A 24908-nucleotide genomic window follows, 5' to 3' on the forward strand; every position below is an offset into this window, starting at 1 on the left:
TCATACTAAGGTATAGAGAGTCATTGTACCTCACACTTGTGAGGGCTATCACATACATCATACCGCGTTGCACACTACCTTGTGCCATATCGAACGTGTTTGCACGATCCCTGGTGTCATTTGAAGCGCTGTTGCACACTACCTTGTGCCGTATATAGCGCTGTTGCTGCAGGGGGGCCACCAGTAGTGCAGTTGCACACTATATTGTTATATATATATATATATATATATATATATATATATAGTGCTGTTGCACATTACCTTGTGCCATTATATAGTGCTGTTGCATATTACATGGTGCCATATATAGTGCTGTTGCATATTACATGATGCCATATATAGCGTTGTTGCATTCTACATGGTGCCATATATAGCGCAGTTGCATATTATATTGGGTCATATATAGCGCGTTTGCACACTACATTGTGCCATATTTCACATACTGCAGGCTGTTCACTGCACTGTATCATTACTATGGCGGGCAGAGGAAAGTATAACAGACAGCCTCAGGATCCTGCCCCTGTTCTGTTGTCCTGTAACTCCTGCTCAGCCGGCCTAACCCCAGAGGACCTCATTCAGGAAGGGCTTTGCACTAATTGTTACAGCCCCAGGTCCCTCAGCCCCGGTGTCTCTCCCTCAGGACCCACCCTGGACGGCCTTTTAACAGAGGCTGGCAGAAAAAAAGAGAATGGTCCCTGTAGTGGCTCGACCTATGGGATGGTCACAGCAGGTACTCCCTGCAAATCCTTTGCCTCCCCCATGAGTAGACGTGCTGTCTACCTCAGTACAGAGTCTGGCTACTACCTCTACAGCCTCGCAGCAACTGCTACACAGGGAAAAGCCTTTACCTACGTGCTGTGTTCTCCTCCCAGTCCATTCAGTTATCTGATTCTGACATCATATCTTTGGAGGCAGAAAATGCAGGCCCCTCTCACTCTGACTCTGTCTGCGGAGAAGAGGAGCCCCCCTCTAAGCTAGATGCTCTTGTCAGAGCTGTAAAATCCATTTTGCAATTAGAAGAGGATGAACCCGCTCCTAAGAAAAGAATGCACTTTGTAAACGACAAAAGGTAGTTTTACCAGAGTTCCCTCATTCAGACCAGCTATCTGATCACATAAGTGAAGCATGGAATATATATATTGTGATATTCAGTGTTCTTAGTGCTTCTGCTTTCCCCCCCTTCTGAAGCATGGAATATGCCTGGTAAAAGGTTTCAAATTCCCAAACTGTTCAATTCCTTTTACCTTCTTCAAGCTATTTATTTATTTTTTATTTCAGAAAGGAACATTGGAAAGTGGCACAAAAGTTGCATACTTTCTTCAACAGTGGTACAAATAACATTGTATAATAGAAAAATAAAGTCATATATATAATCAAGACAAACATCACTCCTCAAAACAGAAAAAAAAAGTGAGAGAAACATAATAAAACCAGAGATCGAAATTGATAGTCGCGGCTGGCGGTATGCAGTCGGGAAGCTGGCGGACCTAATCCCGACAGTCGGCTTCCTGACTGTCATATCCCGGCAAGGGTCTAAAGACTGTCGTCGATATGCCGACACCTGTCATTAGACATACGCCGGGAGCCCGGCATCCCGATCGAAAGGATGCCAAGCGCGGATAGCCAGGGGGTTGGGAGTTGGGCTAGGTTTAGGGTTCCCGGGGGGGGACTTAGGGTTAGGCACTTAGAGGGGGGATTAGGGTTAGGTACTGGTGGGGAAGGTTAGGGTTAGGGGGTAGAAATAGGTTAGTATATACTTACCTGGGGACGATCAGGATTCCAACTGCCGGGCAAGGGTCCGGCAGTGATTCATACCAATTCCGCGGCTGGCACATCAGCCAAGTAAGATCCAAGGAATCCTTGTCTACATAGCAACTGGTGCATCCCCAAGTAACAATCTGGTCTCGTACCAACTTGTGGAGTGACAACATTTATGTAATTGATTTTTGAGGTCCCCTGATAAAGAATCAACAAACCCCTCCCAGATGGGAAAGAAATGTTCAGTACGCTCTTCTTTGTGTATTGAGGCCTCCAACCAGTCCTTGTGGAATACGTGAAACATTTTTGCTTTGAACAATTGTATGGATGGGGGTTCCCCGTGAATTTACTGATGCAATATACGCTTACGGGCCACCGCAGATATTATATGCATCAACCTCTTACTTCCCTGCACCATTTTGGTTCCAGCTATTGATTGCACTAAATGGGAAGTTCCCCCGGGGTGGATTCTCATGTAACTCGTTTGGTTAAAAATGCCACGTTACCCATTCACACTGCTACTTCCTTGAAGGAGACTACAGATAGATGAATAGAAGCTTGTCATAAATCTATGTTGTCTCTTACAGGAGCTATTACTTGAGAGTTGGGCAGAGGCCCTAGAAGAAACCCCCTGATGCTTCAAGGGAGCAACTCTCCTATGTATCTCACATTAGGGATGCAGCCTCCTACTTAGGTGAAGCAGCTTTGGATACGGCTCTCCTGGCCACCAGGGTATCTGCCTCTTCGGTAGTGGCCTGCCATATCGTTTGGCTCTGTTCCTGGAAAGCAGATTCAGACTCAAAACGGGCTCTGGTGTCTCTCCTTTATTCGGGAGACATCCTATTTGGTCCAGAGCTAGATACAATTGTGACTACTTTGTAGTTTCCTAGACTGCTTTCCTGCCCTCTACCTATAATACAAAACCTAGGAAGTCATCCTTTCGTTCCTTTCGCCCTCAAGGCAAAGCCAAGGGTCAATCCTTTCCACGGCAACAGACATCAGCCAAGGCATCCAAGCCTAGGGCCAAACAGGCCTGGGCTACTAGATGTCCACCTACCAAGCCTGCATCCTGACGGGGCGGGCCTCTCCCTGGGGGCTTCCAGGGTGGGAGGCCGACTTCAATTCACCCAAGTTTTGCATCAACCATGTCAGATAACCTGGGTAAGAGCAGTGCTCTCCCATGGATACGCCCTCTCCTTCCTGAGGCAACCCCCCCCCCCAGCAGTTCTTTTGCAAAGGACCTCCATCAGACTTAACCAAGGCCCTGCTGCTCCAGAAAGCCATTCAGTCCTTACTGAATTCAGGAGTAATCGGGTCCCCTCACAATGGGGCAAGGGCTATTATTCTACCCTTTTCTTGGTTCAGAAGCCCAATTGGTCTCATCTGCCTATCCCTCAATCTTGAATCTGAACAAGTGTTTCAGGGTGCCCAAGCTTCATATGGAATCTCTCTGTTCTATTATCCTAGCTATGGAGTCTGGAGATTTTTTGGCATCCCTGGACATTCAGGATGCTTACCTACATGTACCTATAGCGCTTTCTCATCAACAATCTCTCCGGTTTGCTATACTACAGCAACATTACCAATTTCAGGCTCTGCCATTTGGCCTCTAAACGGCCCCTCGGGTCTTTACCAAGATCATGGCAGTTATGGTGGCCTCTCTTCATCGTCAAGGGATCAGACTGCTCCCATACTTCCACAGATACTCTTCAATGCCATCTGCAGGTAACCATTACCTTGCTACAAATGCATGGTTGGCTGATCAACTGGAAAAAGTCTTCCTTGACACCCTCTCAAAGGATGGTACATTTGGGAGCCCTCCTGGACTCTCGAGTTCAGAGAATCTTCCTTGTGGCAGACAAGATTTAAGCACTACAGTACAGACTACGCACACTGCTTCACAATCGCAGTGTGTCAATTCACTCTGCAATGCAGGCCTTGGGATCAATGGTGTCCACCTTCAACATGGTGGAGTTTGCCCAGTTTCACTCCAGGCCCCTACAACACCTGATCCTCTCCAGGTGGAACGTGCTACATCATCTGCTCAAATCCCAGACGATGAGCCTCCCCCAGAGGTTCACCTGTCCCTAGACTGGTGGCTACAGACTCCCCATTTGAACCAGGGTCGCCCCTTTTGGATCCCGGACTGGGCTCTCCTCACCACGAACGCAAACCTCCGAGGGTGGGGCGCAATAACCGGCCAATTCTCCTTCCAGGGCCGATGGTCCCCAGTTGAGGCAATGTGGCCAATCAACATCCTGGAACTTCGAGCCATCTATATAGCTCTCACTCTGGCTCAGAATATTCTGCAAACAGGCCAGTACAAGTACAGTCTGACGCCACTGCTGTGGCCTACCTCAATCATCAAGGGGGCACTCAAAGTCAATCAGCAATGACAGAAGTGTCCCGCATTCTCACATGGGCCGAACGCAATCTCCCAGCCATCGCCACAGTGTTCATCACAGGGATTCTCAATTGGGAAGCTGATTTCCTCAGCCGTCACGACGTGCATGTAGGAGAATGGTCTCTACATCCAGAAGTCTTTCAGCTTCTGGTGGACAAATGGGGTCTTCCAGAAGTGGATCTCATGGCCTCAAGACACAACAACAAACTTCCAGTTTATGGAGCAAGAACAAAGGACCCTGACGTGGCCTTCATAGATGCTTTGTTGGTGACATGGACCTTCCAGTTGGCATATCTCTTCCCTCCAATATCCCTGCTTCCTCGGGTGCTTCGGATATTCAGACAGGAGGAAGACACTGTCCTGTTAATAGCTCCGGCTTGGCCCAGACATCATTGGTACTCTCTATAGATTTTCCTCTTCAACTTCCTCTACGAGTAGACCTGTTGTCTCAGGGTCCATGTCTACATCCGAACCAAGCCAGTCTGTCTTTAACGACTTGATTCTTGAGACATCTCTCCTAATGGCTAAGGGATTTTCCAGCTCTGTGGTCCAGACCATGCTCAGAGCACATAAACTTGCCTTAGCCAGGATTTACCACAGAATTTGGCATTCATATTTCCAATGATGTGCTCCACGAAACTATGACCCTCAGGTCTTTAAAGTTTCTCGAATTCTTGCCTTTCATCAGCCTGGACTGGATCTAGGCCTCCGCCTAGCATCTCTCAAAGTGCAAGTTTCTGCTTTGTCTATCTCGTTTCAGTGCAAGATTGCTTCTATACCGGATGTCCACCTTCATGCAAGGTGTTTTACGGATACAACCTCCCTTTGTTCCTCCTGTGGCTGCATGGGATTTGTCAGTGGTGCTCAAAGCACTTCAGGAACATCCATTTGAACCTCTGGATCGGTGGATATCTAATGGCTCACTACGAAGACTGTTTCTTCTGGCTATAGCATCTACACGTAGGGTATCGGATATAGGGGCACGTCACGCCACTCCCCCTTTTTGATATTTAATCAGGATAGGGCTGTTCTTCGAACACGCCCAGGCTTCCTTCTTAAGGTGGTTTCTCGCTCCACCTGAATGCAGAAATTGTGGTTCCGGCCTTCAATTCACCAGACCTCGCGGCAGGTGAGGCATCTTCGGATGTGGTCCGTGCTCTAAAGATCTACGTGGACTGTACTACTTCCATCTTGAAATCGGACTCCCTCTTTGTCCTATATGGATTCCACAAGAAGGGATGGCCAGCTAACAAACAGACTCTGGCCAGATGGATTCGCATGACTATCTCACAGGTTTACACGCAGACGGGCCTTCCTGTGCCGACTACGGTCTCTGTGCGCACAAGCACTCCAGCGCTCGCATCCAAAAGGGGCGGCTGTCGATGTTCATCGACAGCTGCCCCGTTTGGAAGGCGGGGAAGGGGGGTGGCTGAGCAAACTGAGGCATTCCTGCAGGAACGCCTGCCGTTTGTGGGCGGCCCTACTGACATCACTCGTGATGTCAGTAGGTGGACTTCCTGCTCTATTAGAGCAGGAAGTCAACTGGGGCTTGGGGAAACTAGACCCTACCGCAAGGGTCTCGTCGCAAGCCCGATGGTCGCGATGGTATTGACCATCGCGACCATCACCTGGCAGCTATGCGAGCGGCCAAGAGGCTGCAACTAAAAAAAACAGCGCCCGCCCTGATTCAGAGCGAGTGCTCGCTTTTTGCGAGCGCCTCTGAATCAGGCCCTCTGCTCATTCTACTCGCTCTGTGGGTCTCTCGTGGGAAGCCCGGCGTGGTGCCTCAGCTGAACAGCTATGCAAGGTGGCCACCTGGTCTTCTGTCCACACCTTTCTTAGGTTTTATGCCTTTGATACATTTGTCTCTCACGATGCTTCCTTCGGGCGTAGGGTTCTCCTATCAGTGCAGAAGCATTCCCGCCCTTGAAACACTGCTTTGGGACATCCCCAGTGTCTCCCTGTGGAGTCCTATGGACCCTGAAGAAGAAAAGGAGAGTTGTGGTAAAACCTACCCTTGTTAACTCTTTTTCTTTGAACTACATAGGGTCCACAGGGCACCTGCCCTGACGCTCCTAGCTTCTATGGGTTTTCTTCTCCTGGTCACTTGTTTCCTTCTCTGTGTGAGAGTGTGATTCTTCAGTGTCCTGCTCCTGCCTTGGACTTGTTAACAAAATTGAAGTGCCCTCAGGCTGTGAGCGGGATATAGGGGGAAGGACCGGAGTATCCTGGGAATTAAAAGCTTTGCTGTTGGTGTCCGGTTCTCCAGGTCCCACCTACAGCCAATGTCTCCTTGTGGACCCTATGAACTTCGAAGAAATCGAGTTAACAAAGGTACGTTTTACCATAACTCATTTTCTCACAATTTTCCAGTTTCCGAGGCTTCATTGGTTCAACTCAGAATAGCATAAGGTCTGTCTATCACAGTAAACAACATTCCCCCTCCCGTTACATCTGAGGGTCTCTTTTAGCAGCTTACAGTTGCATATTTTAAATAGACATTTTTATTTTATTGGTGGGAGAAAGAAAGGATGAGGGAAAACATGCAAAATATATAGTAATTACAAGCACCCTTAGTTCTTTTGTACAATCAATCTGTATTTGAGGGGGAGGGTTCCTTTTTAAGTTTGAGCTACCTGGGTACAAATATTTGTGTAATTATCATGTCTCTTCCTTGCACTTAAGCTTTGCTCTGATTAATCAGTTGCTCAATGCATGCTGCTGTGTGACGGCTTTTTCCTCTGAAAGTTCATCTTGGTCAGTAATCTTATTAATGGATAACTTGATTAAACCTATTTTACCTCCTGGACTGGATTGTGGATTACATTTTTCACAAAACAAATAAGAGGTAACAGAACCCATGGCTGAGAGCTCCTGGCCGGGCGAGACGGATTGACGAACTGGTTTAAGACTGTATTAAACACCCATTTATCACTTTCATGTTGGTGGATAGATTAATAATACCCCTGTGAAAGGGTCAACCCGGGACTTCGACCTTGATTTTTACCAGGGTCGGAGAAAAAAATACCCGTGTTGAGCAGCAAATTACTGGGTAAAAGTGCTTTACCCGGTAATTTTCTTTTCTGTGTGAAAGGGGGTACAAAGTGGGACCAGCAAAAAAAAAAACTGTGCTTCAAATGCCGGATAAAAGCCAGGTGTTTTGCTATTTTCTGTGTGAAAGGTGTATAATGTGGGTGCAAGTGCTCTCGGTATTTAACTTCAGTTCCACTTTCATATTATATATTGCTGCTTGTAAGTGACCTGAGCCAGGTTGCTGGCTGCGGCTGTGTGCGCTATGGGAAATGTGTACGTGCGCTGGCGTAAAGATCCTTTTATTAAGTCTTTAGTTTCTTTTGTGTATTTCAGGAAACACAAGTGTCTGATTACTAAAGGATACGGCACCTTCTGCCGGTGCGCCAGCTTTCTGTCCTTTGAGTGGCAGCTAATCTAGTACCACAGAGTAAGATCTTTGCTGCGTCCTCTGCTGCCCCCTGGACGACCAATATCCCGCTGTTCTCGGTTGCAGATTTTGCCTGCTGGACACAATGACACTTTTAGATCACTCTACACACAGACCTACATCCGTCAGCCATAACATTAAAACCACTGACAGGTGAAGTGAATAACATTGTATTATCTTGTTATAATGATACTTGTCAAGGGCTGGGAGATATTAGGCAGGAAGTGAACGCTCAGTTCTTGAAGTTGATGTGTTGGAAGCAGGAAAAATGGGTAAGCGTAAGGTTCTGAGCGACTTTGACAAGGAACAAATTGTGATGGTTGGGGGACTGGGTGAGAGCATCTCCAAAACGGTAGGTCTTGTGGGGGGGTTCCCATTCTACAGCCTTTAGTACCTGCCAAACGTGGTCCAAGGAAGGACAACTGGCAACAGGGTCACGGGCGCCCAAGGCTCATTGATTCTTGTGGGTAGAAATAGCTAGCCCGTCTGGTCCTATCCCACAGAACAGCTACTGTAGCACTAATTGCTAAAAAGGTTAATGCTGGCTGTGAAAGGTGAGGGAACACACAGTACAGCCGCAGACCGGTCAGAGAGCCCATGCTGACACCTGTCCACTGCCGAAAGCACCTACAATGGGCCCGTGAGCGGTAGAACACAACCATGGAGCAATGGAAGTCGGCGGCCTGGTCTGATGAATCACGTTTTCTTTGACATCATGTGGACGGTCGGGTGTGTGTGCGTCGTTTACAGCAGCTTACAGGACTTATAGGATCTGCTGCTAATGTCTTGGTGCCAGATACCACAGGACACACCAGAGGACTTATGGAGTCCATGCCTCGATGGGTCAGAACTGTTTTGGTAGAATGAGGGGAACCTACACAATATTAGGCAGGTGGTGTTTAATGTTCTAGCTGCTGGGTGTATATAGTAGATCTTTCCATCTGAAGCCAGCGTCTGGGCTTCTGTACAGTCTGTCACTGCAGTCGTTTCTATAGTGCTATACAGACAACTACTTGGCACAAAGTCCTTATATCTAAGCAGATTAAATATAACGCTACAGACCTCTCCCCCGGCCCTAATACAGCCTGCAGACAGCAGTGACGCCTATTCTGATAAGGTGACATGTTCCAGAATGTAACCTTATAGATAAGGCTGTTGCTAGAAGTGTCTGAGCTCAGTCTGCACCCTTATATAGAAGTACCAGGACTGGACCAGGCTGGAATTGTTGCCTCCAAATAACTCATTTGGAGGCAATATTTCAATGATCTGAAAAAAGTACTTGTTGCTGCATGAGGCCTCATATGGGCTTAGTGGGTTTGTATTTTAGTATACAGCGTATGTAGACTGAAATAATATGAATGAGTCTGTTTGCTCTCTGAGAGCCTGAGTGCATCAGTGACCGGTGAGCTGAGAGGCTGCAATCGTTCATTCATGAACATTGCTGTGTACAGGGAACATTTCCTGCAACTTGTAACGCACGTATCCCTGGAAGACCTCTCATTGGCTTTTATATGTCAGCCTGTAACTGAAGATCATGTTTTCTAATGCTGGAAAGATATTTTTTGAAGGGGCTTTCAAACAAACGCTCCGTTCATGTCTGGTCTCCCCTGGGACCCCCGCTGTGTATCAGAGGAACTTGTATCCCTGCAGTACCAATCAACAGAACCATTATGAACCATTGGCAGAAATGTATAAATATGGCCGATTTATTGTCGATTCTGCCATGTGAATAGAAGCTAATTATTTATTTTAGGGGACAAAAGGGGGATACAGGTTTTGTCTTTAGTATAAAAATGTTGCTTTAAATCCTGCAATATCAGAAATATAGGTACTTTTACAAACTTTGGCCCTTTTACATCCCACCCCTCCATGGTATGATACTTACCCATTACATCTTAACATATGTACAATCTGTCAGCAATAAGGATGAGAAGCTTTGTATCAAAACACAATTATATGTATATATAATATATTCACATGAGATGAGACCTAGATAGAGTTTATGAAGGGACAACTCCTCCCGTGGCCTGTATGCTGAGCCGAGTAGATGCACTCCTAATGAGCTCTTGCCCAAAGCCTGATTAAATTCACCTTTTATGGTCCTGGTTGTGACCCAAAAAGCGAATAACATACAGTCTACACATACTAGAGACTGCTGGGCCGCCTGAGACCTGGACTGTGAGCTTGGATAGGACCCACTGGCCCTCTGCAATCTGAGGCCTACTCGCGCCAGGAAGCCGGGAGCTCAATTAGAGGTGTGACCGGCTGGACCTCTTCACCGCTGACCGCGATTAGAGGCAGTTCCCCCTCTCCTTCCTGCAGCCCTTTGGAAGTCTTCAAGAGCCGCGGCCCGGCTGGCGGACTACGCGAACGTGCCTTTTACAGGTACTGATTCCCTCATCACTGGGACGCTATCTGGGGTTTCCTTGGGCATCCCTATCCAGGTTGCCCTGTCTGACTGGGCTCCCGCAACCCCACTCCCCTCCTGACCGAGCCCGGTGACTGTCTCCCGAGACCCGGGACTCCATGGCCTACCTCTCTGATAGACGACGCGGCCTCCAGTCACTGCTCCTGCAGAGGGGCCTGTGATGTCATCGTTCCAGCCGTGCAGGACTCCCTTGTACTCGGGCGGATCTCTGACTGCTGCCCGCTGCCCCCGCTGACCTCTGTGGCTTCTCCCCTGCTAGCGGAGGTTTCTTGTGACGAATGGGGAGCTCCTGAAGCCCTTAAAAAGTACCGGGAATCGCGGGAGTCGGCAATTTTGATTTTGGCAGCCGGCTGGATCTTCACAACCAGTGCCTGCAACAACAGTGATTCCAGCAGGGAAGGTACTGTGCCCCGGTCTGTCACTCCCACGAAGGCCATTGCTCTGATGGCTCCCTCCTGCTGGTGACTACTGGGCGGTCGGCTGGTCCACCGCTCCGGCGACTCCTTTCTGCACACCTGCTGCTGGTGCTCTGATTCCCCTGGAGCAGCATCCGAATGAGTCTAACCTCGCTGGGAGCTCATCTTTAAGGTCAGTGGCCACTGGTCTCTCCGGGGACTTTGCAGCCTTCCCCGTTACCGGAAGCCCCTGCCTGGACTTCATCACTGGGCCTGCATTCAAAGTGTATTTTACATTTATTCCGCTGATGCTTAACCTGCCTTGATGTCTATATGATGTGATCATCCTGTCTGAACCCCGGGACCTGGTGGCCCTTTACATGTTCCAACAATAACCAACACACTGCAGCTTATCATTACATCTTCAGTTGCTCGATTGAACCGGAAAACAGTTGATTACAAATGAGTTAACGGGAACTACCAGTCGCTTCAGTTTTCTCAAGCTTGACCCATCTGCATCATGTCTCAAAAGCCCAAAAAAGCAATGCAGAACTCATCTACTAACTTTTTTGGCTCTAAGAGTAAATCTACTCCGTTGTCGTCTGATCATCCGGACGCTTCCAGCTTGTCACCGTCAAGAGAGGCTGAAACTGTAATTGATCCACAAATACAAGCGGTTATGGTCAATCTTTTGGAGGGCGTCAAAACCGCATTTGCTCAGGAACTTGCCAAGGCGGTCAACGACTTTAAATCGGAACTCTCATCTCTAGGCTCCAGGACGGACGCCCTGGAATCAAAAACGGACGATCTCTGTCGTTCCCAGATAACTCTGGATAAGGAACTCTCTCGGCTTCATGCTGAATTGGAACCCCTTAAGGAAAAACAAGAGGACGCAGAAAATCGCTCCTGCCGCAATAATCTGAAAATACGTAATGTATCTGAATCCGTCTCTGCCTCGGACTTGGAGTCCTTCCTAGACGGTTTTTTTTCATCACATTCTCCCTGATCTTTCAGCAGCGGACTGCCTAATGGATAGAGCTCACAGAGCCAACCGAGCCAACCCCCTCGCGATATCATTGTCCGATTACATTATTATCGTGCCAAAGATCAAATACTTCGGGCAACTAGAGATATGTCCGTCATTTCTTACCAGGATATGGACATTCAATTATTTCAAGATCTGGCCCCGTCTACTATTCAGAAACAACAAGATTTACAACCTGTTACTAAAATCCTGAGACAACATAATATTAGATATCGCTGGGGCTTCCCCTTTCAGCTACAAGTATTCACAGCTAACTCTTCGTTTTCCGTGACATCCCTTGAACAGGGTCAGGATTTACTTTCAAAACTGAACATTCTCCCTGAATCAACGTCCCCTAGACCTTCATCACCCAAGCCTCAGCGTTCTCATCCTCCGGCTCCAGAATGGTCTACGGTCACGAGAGGTCAGGACCGCGTTACTGCTCAGACATGAATCTCCCATTATCTCTCTTTGACCACTTCAGTTGTTTCCACCTGAGCCTCCCCCGTGACTATACATTACGGTCTCTGGCTCGACGGCTGGAATTCCATTTCACTATTTGAAAATATTTTTCTTAGGTTGTGACCTACTGCTACTAGCTAGGTCACACATATTCTCATTAGCTCGTTTTCTGGTTCTCATTAATATGTCTTTGTTTTCCGCAGGTTTTACTTAGAGCGTATGTTCTTGCGAACGCATTTTACATATGTAATATCGTGTATTTAATTCTTTCTGCAAAGCGTTTTTTTTTTTTTATATATTTACTAAAGGCCCTGGGTCCCCTTTTGGGGTTTCCTAATCGTATATGCCTATGGCCTACCCCCCATGCTCCCTGTATTTTTTGTACAGCCTGTACATTTATTCACATATTATACATTTATTTGTTTTGAACCCCTTCTGGGTTCCTGTGTTTAAGGGTTGTCGCCCGTATGGGCTATTTTTTCTCTTCTTCTTTCCCCTTATTCTTTCTCTTTTTTTCGTGGCTTCTCTTTTCTTGTTCCTCTTCCATTTTCCATACTGCCTGTCTTTGGGAACAAAGTTCCTTAATATTTGTGGCCCTCACAATGTTTTTTTTTTTGCAGATATTTTCTTTTTGGTACCATGGCCTTGAAGTTATTGTCAATTAATGTCAATGGCCTCAACTCGCCACGTAAGCGTACTGTCACCTTGAGCGCCTGCAGGAGGGAAAATGCTGATGTTGTGTTCCTTCAGGAAACCCATCTTACAGGTACTCACACTCAATTGCAGGGAAAGCAGTTCTCTCAAACGTTTTTTGCCTCGGCGGATTGCAAGAAACGGGGTGTTGCGATACTTATTCACAACAAGATCTCTTTCCTGCACTCTTCCACATTTTCAGACCCCGAGGGTCGTTTCCTTGTAGTTGTTGGTACATTACGCTCCACTATAGTCACTTTGGTTTCGGTTTATGCTCCGAACCAGGGACAGGGTTCCTTTTTCTCTAAATTGTTTAGATGCATTGAGCGACGAGTTCAGGGTCATCTTATAATAGCCGGAATTTTAATGTTACACTTGACCCAGCCCTTGATCAATCCCCATCACCAATCAATAAAGCTAATATTTCTCCTTGCAAGGACGCTCGGACTTTATCTTCCTTGCTTAAACAATATAATTTATATGATTCTTGGCGCCTTAAAAACTCGTCAGAAAGTGATTATACTTATTATTCGGGCCCGCACCACACATATTCGCGCATCAACATGATGTTTATATCCCACTCGCTGATTCCTGAGACTTCTCAAGCCGGGATTACCCCCCTCTCCTGGACAGACCACGGTGGAGTCTTTGTTACCCTTGATTTTTTACAACTTTGCCCTCGCCCCCGTGGATGGCGTCTCGATGATGCGCTTTTAATTAATCCATCTACTTTTACCACCATTAAACAGGCCATATCTATTTTACGTTCAATCCATCTACCGATATAGCACCTGGGATCATATGGGAAGCCCATAAAGCGACCATTCGTGGTGAACTCATTAGCTCTGCCTCAATGGCCCGCAAACGTGCCGCTGCTGAGATATCCTCTTTAGAACAACAATTACCTACACTTCTTGACGCCCATAAGCTCAACCCCACTAGTGACTTATTACTTCAGATTGACTCTATCCGAGGCCAGCTAAATACCTTGCTCTCTCAGAAAGCTGCCTCTAGCCTACAAAAACTTCAGCAGCGTTTCTACGACAAAGCTGACGAGGCTGACTCACTTTTGTCTAGAAAATTACAAAAGAAACGCGCACTGAATGTAATTGATAAAATCCATTCTCAGAGCTATGATTCCGTTACTTATGACCCCTTAGAAATTGTCGAAGAATTTAGACAGTTCTATACCTCACTATATAATCTCCCGACCCCTCCTCAGGACCCCCCTCCCCGGTGTGCTGACCTGGAGACATATCTAGCCGACACCCCTCTCCCTAAACTGTCCCTGTCCCATCTTTCCTCTTTAAATGCTGACATTACGCAGGACGAAGTGCGCGCAGCCATTAAATCCATCAAAGGTTCCTCTGCCCCTGGCCACCGACGGTTTCTCGGCTCAGTACTATAAAAATTTGCCAAAAGTTTAGTTCCCCATCTAACAGATTTCTTTAACAAGGTATTAGATGGTGCCCCATTTGACTCCGCAACGACACAAGCAAATATTGTGGTGATACCAAAACCCGGGAAAGACCCCTCACTTTGCTCTAGTTACCGCCCTATCTCTTTACTCAATGTAGATCTAAAACTTTACGCTAAAATACTGGCTACTAGATTGTATCCCCTTCTGCCATCCCTAATACATCCTGACCGGGTGGGGTTTGTCCTTGGGCGTCAGGCCCCTGACTATATTAGGAGGACTATCGACTTAATACACACCATCCATGAAGGTAAAACTCCTTCATTACTGATGTCATTGGATGCCAAGAAGGCCTTTGACCGAATCTCATGGCCTTTCATGTTTGGTGTCCTTGGGTCGATGGGCCTCTCTGGCAAATTTCCGCAGGGTCTCTCGGCTTTATATCACTCTCCCCCAGCTACCGTTTCCGCTAATGGCACCACATCTACCCCATTCAATATATCCAATGGCACCCGCCAGGCCTCTCACCACTTATTTTCGCCCTTATAATAGAACCCCTAGCTGCCAGAATCCGTACTAATTCAGGTATATCTGGAGTGTTAGTTGGATCCACGGAGCACAAACTGGCCTTATATGCGGACGACATTCTGTTGTCCATCTCGGACCCGCTTACCTCGCTCTCCCCTACTTTGACTTTTATATCCCCAAAGTGACAAAGTCTCTCTGGAACATCTCTTCCCATTTAAATGGCATCGCCAAAAAATCAAATATTTGGGTATTTTTATAACCAAACGGTAACATCAACTTTTTCAGGCCAATTTCCCCCGCATTATTTCCCCAATCAAAATAGACCTGGCTTCGTTGACCCATAATTTCATCTCCTGGATAGGTCGTATTAATACAATTAAAATGAATATCTTGCCTAGACTCCTTTACCTTTTCCAGTCCCTCCCTATACATGTCCCCCCTTATGTTTTAAAATTTCTCCAATCCCAGACAACAAAATTTATTTGGTCGGGAAACGTCCACGAGTACGTCTCCGAATTCTTCAGAGATCGTCTCAGGCTTGAGGTCTAGGTATCCCTAATTATAAGCATTACTATTTCTCTGCTCAACTCGCTCAGTGTATTTTATGGAATAGATCTGATAGAATTTGGGTTCAGATTGAGGCGGAGGCCATAGGACTGCTTTCTCCTGCTTCCCTCCTTTGGCTTCCTAGAGCCCATCGCCCTAAAAGAGTCCGTGACCACCTTATTATCGCTCATTCGCTGTCAATATGGGACACAGTCACCCGTAAACTTAGCCTCTCTCCTTCTCCCACCCCAATCATCCCACTATTTAACTCCTCAGAGTTTCCTCCTGGCATGACTCTTATAGCTTTTCTTCCCTGGCAAACGGCTGGTATCAGATATCTCAATGATTTGACCCGTGACTCCTCCTTTCCCTCATTTGCCGAACTCCAGTCTAAATTTCATATTCCATCAAAATATTTTTTTCAATATTTGCAATTACGGAATTTTCATAACATAAACACCGCATTGTTCATCGTTCTCCGGCTCCTACTGAGATGCTGTGTCTTCGCCACTCCTCCACTGCTGGCCTAATATCGGCTCTATATTTAGAACTCTCTACACCTTTAGACTCCACACGTGGCCAACGCGAAGCAGCCTGGGAATGGGACCTGGGTGAAACCCTGAGCCCTGATGATCGGAGGGAGATTGGGGAGAGAGCCGCCTTCAGTTCCATATGCGTCAGAATAAAAGAGAACGTCTATAAAATTCTTTACAGATGGTATTTGGTCCCCTCCCGGCTAAAAAAGATGTTCCCTGACGCATCCGATAGATGTTGGCGTGGGTGCTTATCAGAAGGCACGTACTTCCACATTTGGTGGAGCTGTCCAAAACTCACTCATTTTTGGCTAAATATTAAGAATTTGATCATCTCAATTATTCATCTCCCAATCACTCTAGACCCCAAATTCTTTCTTCTACCCCTACCTTTTCCGGCTGCCACTTATCATCAAAACAAATTAATCAGGCACATCCTCTCGGCTGCTACCTGTCAGCTTGCAGCGGATTGGAAACAGTTAATGCCTCCCTCCCTTCAATCAGTCATTAACAGGGTCTGGTCGGTCCAGCGTTTGGAATACATGACCAGTATCTTTAACCACTCTTGCAAGACATTGGATAAGATGTGGGCCCCTTGGTTGTCTTCATTCAATGCTAGTCCCCCATTCACTTAATCTTCTCTTTCTTTCTCCCCCTTTTACTCTTCTCCTTTGACAGTACTAGCCACGCTGTCTCCTTTTTTCTTCTTATCTTCTGCTCTCTTTGCTGATCTCTATATTTTTATAATTATTTTTCTTTTAAAAATTTAAAATTGTATCCCACAGTTTTGTTCTTAACGCTGAATTATGTTCTTGTGTATTCATATTGCTATGCTCAGTGAAGTTTGTCTGTCTTTTTGTAGACATATTTCGATGCATTTTGTGTGGATCTTTAATAAATATATATTTTTTTAAAAAGACTGTAAGCTCCACTGGGGCGGGACCTGACGTGGATGAATTCTAAGTAATATGTAGGCACTACACAATAATTGTTACATAGGTTCCTGTGATGTCCTGGCTTACTCTTCCAATAGCCTTGATGGGATTTCCCTGGTTATCACCAAGTAGGCAGCTGGTGAGTAGCTGGCTTGGATAAACAGAACTACTACTCCCACCAGGCACCCTCGATCTTGCCTGCTATTCACTGACTGTCAACCCTGCAATAATAGATAATTCCTGCCAACTGCACCTTCACCAGAACCTGGAACCGCTCATAATTATTGGACATATTATTTATGTTTTTAAATATATTGCAAGATATATATATATTTTTTTGTAACGCTTAAATTAGGGTTAAAGCAGAGTTGAACATTCGCCCGTTGGTTTGCGCTCTCGTACTTGCTAAATGAGCACACGCCGATGTGAGAACGCAGAGTCATCTCATCTACATTTAACACAGAAGAGGATTGGAAGTGGGGTTCTAACATTTCTGAATTTCAGAGAGGGGTGAAGGGTCTACTTGTTCCCAAATGGAAGCTATAAACGATTTGCCTGAGACTAGTTTTGTGGAGTGTTTAGAAAGAGTTTGGGGAGGATGAGAAAGAGGACTATCCACAGATATTTGGGGATTGGGGCTTTCATCGTGGACATGAGATTCTACCGATTTTTTTTCCCCACAAAATAGGATCATCTAGGGGCACAACCCCCAAATGTGGAGAAAGTTCCCCTTTTTCCGCCGTTCCTTCCTTTATTTGGAAATCTGCAAACGCTAAAAAATTTTGCGGAATTCAGCTTCTTATTTATTAATAAACTGTCCTTTAATGAACTACGTATTGTTTGAATATAAACTAAACTATTAGTGCATGTCTGGGTTGTTTTTATTATTACCTATTTCCTATATTGTGCATACCATAGGTATTCAGCATTCTCCCTCTGACATATAGATTATACGGTGTCGCACAGCTTGGAGAGAACCGCATGCCAGCCTCCTGTTAGGGAAGAGTTGCAGGAGGGAAATCTGTATAAAATATCCATTTTACACGTATTCGCAGATGCACAGACTTTTACCATACGTGTATTCATTTTGTGACTTTACTTCCACTAAAACAAAGAGTTACTGTAAGTTTTTTTTTTTTCCCCCCAACATAAACTTTTCTCCTCCCTGTCAGTGTAAAGTAAACGTCTACTGCATGTATTTATTGATTGCAGTCTCTGTAGCCTTTCATGATTGGTCTTCGCCTAACAGAGCAGTCCTTAGCTGGATGGGAACGCGTCACAATCCCCAGAGGCTCCAACTTGCGGTGGGGCTGAGACCGGGAGTTCTCGGAGGAAAATTAAGAAGCCTGTCTGACTCACATCAGCCAAGAACACTTGTGTCATTGTGTAATAATACAGCAGGCGTGATCTCCTCTTACGGTATTACTGAGTGAGGTCATACTATGAAAATATCTCTGAATGAGAGAACGCCCCTCTCCCCCCCCTCCTCTGCCCCAGGCTGTCTGCTCGGCCCCCCCAGCCCCTGGCAGTGTTTACAATGGCAAGAAAATTATGTCCCTCTTCTTGTCAAACATTTACTTACTTCACTTAGGGAGATGGATGAGAAATCTCTGTGGGGCTCAATATTGTGATTAATGCCCAAAGCCTTATGTTTTGGAACTGGTTTCAAAGCAATTTATCATCGCCCCCAGGCCAGGACAGCTGCTTACCGATGAAGTCCTAAAAGCAGTATAGTACTAATTACAGGGGTGAACGGTTATGCTGGCAGGTTCTGACCTAGCAGTGTTATTGTTCATGCGATTCCAGCGATATCTGTAGGAGATAGAGGGAACTAAGTTGACCCCACTTTGCGTTCCAGACCCTCTTGCCATAGGTAAGTTCGATTGGCGTTAATGGGGATCATTTGTAAACCGGAAACAAATGCACCTTGTCCCACGTCATAAATGTTCATCCACGTGTCATTTTGTGGGCTGTGAGATAGAAGCCCATGTCTGTAAACATGTAGGAGACGCATCAAAGTACTGCCTACACCTTGACCTCGCTTTTAATGAGACCTTGATTTGCACGCCTGCAACCAACATTATTGTGGAACATTAAAATAAAAGTCATTCTTTTGTTTTGTAGGATAATGCGTGTTACCCATACCCATTTTTTACTGCATTATTTATAGTGAGGGCCTTAGAAGCCCTCTTTACTATAACCCTAATCAGGGCTGCCGAGAGCTGACCGGGGCCCTTCTGGGGAAAGAATTAAAAGATACTGCAAAGGGGGACATTTGTTCCCACTCAGCAGCTGACCTGGGACCCTCCAATAAACCCGGGCATTGATAATCAGTACCCACCCCCTCTCAGCACCCCAGAACCTAATGGGCAAATTGCAAATACAGTCATGGCATGAAGGCAGGACAATTGTGTAGGACATCATCAGCACGTTCTTTGTGTCTTTGTTTAGCCCGGTCACAAAAAATAGACAAAAAGAAGATATTGTCGGAACAAGCCCTAAAAATTAACTGTTTCCAGACTGAAGCATGCCACCACATCAAATGCTGGCCACACCGAGGACGATGGATACGTAGTGGCAAACATGGACAAGACCTGGCTCTTCTGAACATAGGCCAGGCATCCAGATCTCTTCCGGTGATGTTTCATCTACTCAAATGTATTTGGCAATGTGTTCTCCAACAATCTGGGAATGTTCTGGGATAAATGTGCTGCGATACATCTCATGGTGTCTAAGTAAGGACAAGAGAAGATGGAATAAAGTCAGAGTATGTGCCCACTATTTATTCATTACGTAAGGTATGTGCAGCCATTCGGTGGTTGTTGCTGCAATTCATCGTCATCTACTCATTGACCGTTTCCTATAAAGCTTCTAGCTGACCCCGCGGTAGAAGTGGCTGGTGGCCCGGTGCAGGGGTGTCTCTGCTAAGGAGAATACGGAAGTAGAAATTGACCTCCACCCAGGTAAAGTGCACCTATCCTGGAGTTGCAGGTCTGACCAGTGGTTGGGTGTGTACAGTGTGCCCCTATTTGTAGGACTCATGCGGAAATCTGTGAATGCTGAAAATCCGGACGTCTACATGTGGAATCCCATCTCGCCCTCTGTTTTTTCTTTTGCAGCCGAAGCCGTCCTCATTACTACGTGGACTTGCACCTACTCCATGCTGGGTGCAAAGGTGCCGCATTTCCGTCCGCACGCTGCAAACGAGAATACTGTAGCTCTCCCCCATATGGAACTGTTCTGTAAAATCGCTTGGACGCTGCCCGGTTACCTGAAATTGTGGTCCGTTGACCAGTCGCACTAGCGATCTCCGATTGGGAAGATTTTCGTTCTTTGGTGCATGCGCTTTACGCTGAAATCCGCGAGATCCGTGCGCATTCCCACTTGCGTCTCGCTCAGAATCAGGCCTCATATGTATTTTACTCATTTGATCCTCAATGAATGAAAATGTGGAGTAGAGGGCCGGTTCTGCTGTTTATGTCATTTGTCGGCCCCTCTCGCCTTTCATATAAGACAGACATTTTGTGATGTGACAGGGGGTAACTTCTAGAGGAAGGAGCGTGCAACTGGGGACAAGGATGACTGGAATACTGTTTCCTCGGCCGGACAACATGATCTGTTCCAAGTACAGTTTTATATTGCTCGCAATAGGGGCGACCTATCAGACTGTTCTCGTCCGTAAGACTCTACTCACTCTATTTAGCTATTTTCATAATATGAGCGAGAATAAACTGCATGTTTTGTTTCTGGGCCACCCAAATGTCTCAGGCGATGGGTAAAGTGTATGATATTTGGCATCTCTATAAGGCAGGGGGGTATATTTACTAAAGTGAGAATTTTTAGAAGTGGAGTTATTGCCCATAGCAACCAATAATATTCTAGCTATTATCTTCTAGAAGGTTCTAGTTAAATAATAAGTAGAATCTGTTTGGTTGTCATGGGCAACCACTCCACTTCTAAAACCCTGCACCTTAGTAAATATACCCCTGGTAATCTATCCCAGGTCTAGAACGAGACAAGCCTGGGAGCATCAGGCTGCTCTGTGATTCCCTATAACAGGCCTGGCCAACCTGAGGCTCTCCAGCTGTTGTGAAACTACAAGTCCCAGCATGCCCTGCCACAGTTTTGCCCTATAATATAACACTGTCCCCCCAGCATAAAGCAAAATGAACCTTTTTAATGATTATAAGGATAAATGTAGTTATTTTATATAGATGTTGGAGACGGAGCTTTGTGGCCACGGGGTGTAAAAAAAAAGATGGCGTACACCAAAGCTGCCTGCGGTGGAAAACAAAGTTCATCGCAGGGATTGCCCAAAATCTGGTCATGAAGGGGTTAAATGCTGTACATGTTCAACCGCTAAACACAGTCAAACAGTATTAGGTATAAATAAGGCGTTTTTGTTTAGGCAAGGTAAAGTGATCCTTAAAAAAATGCATCTTGCTTGCTATACTGTTATTACTAAGGGGTCTATTTACTAAGCAGTGTTAGGAGACAGAGTGAAAAGTGATAAGGTGCCAGCCAATCAGCTCCCAACTGTCATTTTTCAAACACAGCCTGTGAGATGACAGTTAGGAGCTGATTGGCTGACACCTTATCACTTCCTTATCACTTTTCCGTCTGTCTCCTAACACTGCTTAGTAAATAGACCCCTATGTGATGATTCCTTATGAGAGGAAATATATGTAACTAATTCCGGGCAATTAGGATTTTCTCTTAACATTTCCATAGATTTATTGAGGAGTGGAGCATATGTCTGAATAATTCCTATATATGTTTTACAGCAGACGTCCTTTAATCAGAAAGGAATTCAGTGCTGGATATTGGGGCGGAACGCTGCTCTATTCTCTATTCTCACAGTGTCTTAAAAAGAGGAAAAATTTTCCTGTTGTCTCAATCTGATCAGTTGTCACAGACAGAGAACGCGAGCTCACAACGTCTGGGACTGCGGGAAATGTACTCTGTTTTAAACTAAGGTGTAGATGTACTAAGCCCTGGGGGTTTTTTTGTTTTCTTTTTTTTCTGCGCAATTCAGTTAAATCCCTTTTTCTTTTTTTTTTTGCCGTGCAACAAAAAAAAATGGGATTTGACCAAAAACGCATAGACCTATGTGTGTTCGTGCCCGCGAACGAGAAAACGAGGTCATTATCGGGGATTATTTTTGATTTTTTTTACCTATCTCAAGTGAATAAAAAAAAAATGCCACGTGCGGATGACATAAGACTGGCCCAGCAAAAAAAAGCGATAAGTTAACTCTTACCGGACCAGTATCACACTGGGGGGGTAGATTTACTAAAGCTTCTAGAAATGAGAAAGTAGTGATGCCCATTCCAACCTAACAGATTATAGCTATCATTTCTCTATTGCGTCCTGGAGAATGATAGACAGGATCTGATTGGGTGATATGGGTAACACCACTACTTGTCTGCTTTAGAAGCTTTAGTAAATCTATCCCTAAACCTCCTCACCATCCCCCGCACGAGAGCAGATCTGGGCTGTGATAGGTCACCACCTGTGCAATGAATGAAATAGGTCACTTTACGTCCTCCCTATACATTTGTATTGGGAAATAATTTGGGCGTGAAACATTTTTTTTTTTTTTGCTTGAGATTAGGAATTGAATGAGAAGAAGCTAGAAATATCTGATGTTTCTGTGTGCAGTTATCAGTGGGGAATTGGAAACCCCCAAAAATTCTCCATGAGGAAGTAACGTCACTATTGGAATATTGGTTCAGCTTCCACGATGAGGTACTGTATTACGGTGCACATCACTGCTCATATTAACATTAGACCTTATAGGGCAACATAAATACACTCAGTACAGCAGAGAACAGCCCATCGTTCTCTGTGACTCATTATATCCCTCAAACGTTTAGGGTGGGTAGTGGGGTGTTGCCTTTTTCCCATTAATGACCTGCAGAGGCCTAGTGTAAAAATAACCCACTTAAAAGAGTTGACAAAACAAACTCTCCTCTCTGAATGGCCGCCTTCCAGCGGTGTCACAGATACAGTGGCTCCTAAATTAGTCGCAGCAGCCCACACCTCCCGGCTACAGTGCAAACACCGATATACTGTAAGTGGGATTTTCCATAGTTACATTTACATTGAACAGGAAGCTTCTGTTTGCAGGAGACAGTCTGTTTGCTCTTTATGTTGGGTGTGAAGTGATTTCGATAACTATAGCATACACCTAAATACACAAAGCAAAGTCTTCTGCGGAATTTAAATGATTTGCTTCTAAAGCTGGGGACACACTGACACATACACTGGCCGATCAATTGATCGGCCAATGTGTACCCGCGATATGTCCTCCCCCAGCAGCTCCTGGCCTCCCCTATCTCTTCCCTGGCCCTTCCCCATGAGGTCATGGCCCTTTTTCAGGTGGACTATCTTATGTCCCTATTTAAAAAATGGGGAGGGGGGGAGCGCCAATGCTCTCTCTGGCACAGGGCACCAAAAAGTCTAGTTTCGGCTCTGGTGACTTACTAGACTAATAGCAATAATAACCAGCGCACTGACCCTAACAACAACCTATGTGGTCAGCTATACCGTGCAACTAAAGTGGTGGTAGATGTCATGTACTAAGTGGCAATCAATAAGACAGTAGCAGACAATGAACACAGGAACACAGCAAAGCCTATAATGGTGGCTTGACTATTGGAGAACCTATTTGCAGGGTGGACCTTGAAGGTACCTTTGCCAGTGACTATTGGGGTCTCAGTAAAGGGTTAATTTGCCTTTCCTTATCTTAGGCCTGCTAGGCCAGCACCCACGCCTCCCCGCTGTCTAGGGGGTGACAGGGCCCTAATACCCAGTCCATGTATATTGCAGGAGAACCTCCTACTGTGCCCTGGCCTAAAACCTTTACTATGCAAAGGAGGCCTAATGCCTGCTGCACAATGAGTGTACCTTCTGTGGTAAAGTGGACCCTAATTGGGGTGAGACCTAATGTATTTTTTGTTGGTGATAGAGTGGAGAAAAATGGTGAGAGGCCCCTGGGGCTGCACCAATATGGCCGCCAGGCCTAATGCAAGTGACCGGGTGTGGCCTCTAGGGACTACCCCAGTGTTTAGAGGTGCCCCCCAAGTATAAAAGAAAATGCAAAAGAGGTTTTTCCTGATCCAAACACCTTTGTCACTAACCCAGTAAATGCAGGGAAATGTGTCAGCTCTTGTCCCTTTCCTGCGGTGCCTCACCATGCAGCTCCATATTTGCCTTCTGATGAAACTCTGTATATCACGGTGAAACGTGACTGCAAGCTCTTCTGGTATATTCCCCTACATTATGCATCTCCAGTTTACCATACAGACAGCCCACAGTCTCAACAAACATTCCGCTTCCACCTGATGGTTACAATCAGCGGAGGGTACACACGGTCAGATTTTCTGTAAGATATGAACGATAACGATTGTAAAAATCGTTACATCGTTCATATCGTTGACATGTTTGGCATGGATTGACGAACGATGTGCCTGCCCGCATGTCAGATAACAATATCTGAAATCGACTGTTTGCAGTCAGATTTGGACGATATCATTCATTTAAATGCTGTCAGCAATTGTTCATCGTTATCGATGATCTAGCAAATCTGACCGTGTGTATGCACCATTAGAGTCTGGTGTGTGACAATACAGTAGATCCACAAGTCCCAAAAACCATCCATTTTGACATTAAATAAAGCAGCAGAGAAGGTACATCCATAGGGTAGTCCTCTGTTTTGTTGGACCAATCCCTTATGAATACCCTTAAATCGCTAGAGAGAAATAATCGCTGTCCAGACAATAATTGTGTTTCCAACGCACAAAAGTTCTCATTGTAATAAAAGAAAGTTACACGCTTGCATCTAGCACAATTAGCGCAAAGACAATAAAATACAGAATACGATACAGCCCAATACATATGCGTGCGCACTGGTCCCAGTATACAGTCATCAATCCAGAACCCTGTGGTCATCCAAGAACAATGGCTGTATACTATAACCAGTAAGCAGGCTATATACCCTCCCAGAACAAAGAAACTAGTTAACAGGTTTCCATTGGATCTTGCTCGTGGACATTCTGGTATGATGCAGGTCATTGGACAGTTCATACAGCATCACTAGGGGGATGTCCCAGTTCCTCAGATGTTGCTTTGTGTGGTTTTCCCGCCGAAGAACTGGTTTAAACTAATAAAAAAACACTTCATACATTTTCACATTCTAACCACTATTTTCATATTGTTCATATCTTGCGAACGCGTGATGCGATTTCCTTGCGGGTCGAACTGGAAATCTGCAAACAAACAGTGCTTTAGAATGGTACCAAAGATGATATGTTTACTAGCTTA

This window comes from Taudactylus pleione, unplaced genomic scaffold (genome assembly GCF_031769625.1).
Source record: "Taudactylus pleione unplaced genomic scaffold, aTauple2 ptg000634l, whole genome shotgun sequence".
In the NCBI taxonomy this organism is placed as follows: domain Eukaryota; kingdom Metazoa; phylum Chordata; class Amphibia; order Anura; family Myobatrachidae; genus Taudactylus; species Taudactylus pleione.